Raw genomic sequence first — 3,637 nt, 5'->3', positions numbered from 1 at the left:
GTAGAACAGCTTTTGTGCAGATAGCCCAAGAGGAGTGGTGGAACTCCCCAGTCTTGTAGACACAAGAGAACAATTATGGAAACAGGAACACATGGGCTACTTGCACAGTGAACAAGTCTGTATGATCATGTTCACACACCACCAAGAAACCTGAAGACACAAAAGAGAATAGTAAAACCAAAAACACTCAGTTTGAAAAAATGTTGCAGTAATCCGCAAGTGCTAGTAAAAGATGTAAAAAACAGGGTATTTGGTTGATACGTTTTTTGCAAAAAATGTATACTAAGCTGCTCTACCAATCTTCACGGTATACCTTTATCAGAGCAGTCCTAACTAATGTATGCAATCCCTATCTGATGTATTTAAAAACCTGATCATCTGTATATAACCTGTGTGAACAGGGTTCAGAGAGGAAAAATCCATGTGTGCATACAGGGTAGAACAGCTTTTGTGCAGATAGCCCAAGAGGAGTGGTGGAACTCCCCAGTCTTGTAGACACAAGAGAACAATTATGGAAACAGGAACACATGGGCTACTTGCACAGTGAACAAGTCTGTATGATCATGTTCACACACCACCAAGAAACCTGAAGACACAAAAGAGAATAGTAAAACCAAAAACACTCAGTTTGAAAAAATGTTGCAGTAATCCGCAAGTGCTAGTAAAAGATGTAAAAAACAGGGTATTTGGTTGATACGTTTTTTGCAAAAAATGTATACTAAGCTGCTCTACCAATCTTCACGGTATACCCTTATCAGAGCAGTCCTAACTAATGTATGCAATCCCTATCTGATATATTTAAAAACCTGATCATCTGTATATAACCTGTGTGAACAGGGTTCAGAGAGGAAAAATCCATGTGTGCATACAGGGTAGAACAGCTTTTGTGCAGATAGCCCAAGAGGAGTGGTGGAACTCCCCAGTCTTGTAGACACAAGAGAACAATTATGGAAACAGGAACACATGGGCTCCTTGCACAGTGAACAAGTCTGTATGTTCATGTTCACACACCACCAAGAAACCTGAAGACACAAAATGGGACCCAGAGGCCAGTACATACATATATATATATATATACAGTATATAATGCCATGGATGAGGCCAGTAAGCTGAGTCGCTGCTCCTATACATATATATATATATATATATATATATATATATATATATATATATATATATATATATATACAGTATATAATGCCATGGATGAGGCCAGTAAGCTGAGTCGCTGCTCCTATACATATATATATATATATATATATATATATATATATATATATATACACACAGTGGGGCAAAAAAGTATTTAGTCAGTCAGCAATAGTGCAAGTTCCACCACTTAAAAAGATGAGAGACGTCTGTAATTTACATCATAGGTAGACCTCAACTATGGGAGACAAACTGAGAAAAAAAAATCCAGAAAATCACATTGTCTGTTTTTTTATCATTTTATTTGCGTATTATGGTGGAAAATAAGTATTTGGTCAGAAACAAACAATCAAGATTTCTGGCTCTCACAGACCTGTAACTTCTTCTTTAAGAGTCTCCTCTTTCCTCCACTCATTACCTGTAGTAATGGCACCTGTTTAAACTTGTTATCAGTATAAAAAGACACCTGTGCACACCCTCAAACAGTCTGACTCCAAACTCCACTATGGTGAAGACCAAAGAGCTGTCAAAGGACACCAGAAACAAAATTGTAGCCCTGCACCAGGCTGGGAAGACTGAATCTGCAATAGCCAACCAGCTTGGAGTGAAGAAATCAACAGTGGGAGCAATAATTAGAAAATGGAAGACATACAAGACCACTGATAATCTCCCTCGATCTGGGGCTCCACGCAAAATCCCACCCCGTGGGGTCAGAATGATCACAAGAACGGTGAGCAAAAATCCCAGAACCACGTGGGGGGACCTAGTGAATGAACTGCAGAGAGCTGGGACCAATGTAACAAGGCCTACCATAAGTAACACACTACGCCACCATGGACTCAGATCCTGCAGTGCCAGACGTGTCCCACTGCTTAAGCCAGTACATGTCCGGGCCCGTCTGAAGTTTGCTAGAGTGCATTTGGATGATCCAGAGGAGTTTTGGGAGAATGTCCTATGGTCTGATGAAACCAAACTGGAACTGTTTGGTAGAAACACAACTTGTCGTGTTTGGAGGAAAAACAATACTGAGTTGCATCGATCAAACACCATACCTACTGTAAAGCATAGTGGTGGAAACATCATGCTTTGGGGCTGTTTCTCTGCAAAGGGGCCAGGACGACTGATCCGGGTACATGAAAGAATGAATGGGGCCATGTATCGTGAGATTTTGAGTGCAAACCTCCTTCCATCAGCAAGGGCATTGAAGATGAAACGTGGCTGGGTCTTTCAACATGACAATGATCCAAAGCACACCGCCAGGGCAACGAAGGAGTGGCTTCGTAAGAAGCATTTCAAGGTCCTGGAGTGGCCTAGCCAGTCTCCAGATCTCAACCCTATAGAAAACCTCTGGAGGGAGTTGAAAGTCCGTGTTGCCAAGCGAAAAGCCAAAAACATCACTGCTCTAGAGAAGATCTGCATGGAGGAATGGGCCAACATACCAACAACAGTGTGTGGCAACCTTGTGATGACTTACAGAAAACGTTTGACCTCTGTCATTGCCAACAAACGATATATTACAAAGTATTGAGATGAAATTTTGTTTCTGACCAAATACTTATTTTCCACCATAATACGCAAATAAAATGATAAAAAAACAGACAATGTGATTTTCTGGATTTTTTTTTCTCAGTTTGTCTCCCATAGTTGAGGTCTACCTATGATGTAAATTACAGACGCCTCTCATCTTTTGAAGTGGTGGAACTTGCACTATTGCTGACTGACTAAATACTTTTTTGCCCCACTGTATATATACAGTACATAATGCCATGGATGAGGCCAGTAAGCTGAGTCGCTGCTCCTATACATATATATATATATATATACAGTATATAATGCCATGGATGAGGCCAGTATGCTGAGTTGCTGCTCCTATACATATATATATATATATATACAGTATATAATGCCATGGATGAGGCCAGTATGCTGAGTCGCTGCTCCTATACATATATATATATATACAGTATATAATGCCATGGATGAGGCCAGTATGCTGAGTCGCCGCTCCTATATATATATATACAGTATATAATGCCATGGATGAGGCCAGTAAGCTGAGTCGCCGCTCCTATACATATATATATATATATATATAGTATATACTTTTAGACCTAATACTATCTAATAGACCTGACAGAATAACAAATCTGCAGGTGGTTGGGCATCTAGGAAATAGCGACCACAATATTGTGCAGTTTCACCTGTCTTTCACTAGGGGGACTTGTCAGGGAGTCACAAAAACACTGAACTTTAGGAAGGCAAAGTTTGACCAGCTTAGAGATGCCCTTAATCTGGTAGACTGGGACAATATCCTCAGAAATGAGAATACAGATAATAAATGGGAAATGTTTAAGAACATCCTAAATAGGCAGTGTAAGCGGTTTATACCTTGTGGGAATAAAAGGACTAGAAATAGGAAAAACCCAATGTGGCTAAACAAAGAAGTAAGACAGGCAATTAACAGTAAAAAGGAAGCATTTGCACTACT

This window comes from Ranitomeya imitator, unplaced genomic scaffold, assembly GCF_032444005.1.
Source record: "Ranitomeya imitator isolate aRanImi1 unplaced genomic scaffold, aRanImi1.pri SCAFFOLD_668, whole genome shotgun sequence".
Taxonomy (NCBI): Eukaryota; Metazoa; Chordata; class Amphibia; order Anura; family Dendrobatidae; genus Ranitomeya; species Ranitomeya imitator.
This window is presented reverse-complemented; position numbering follows the sequence as displayed.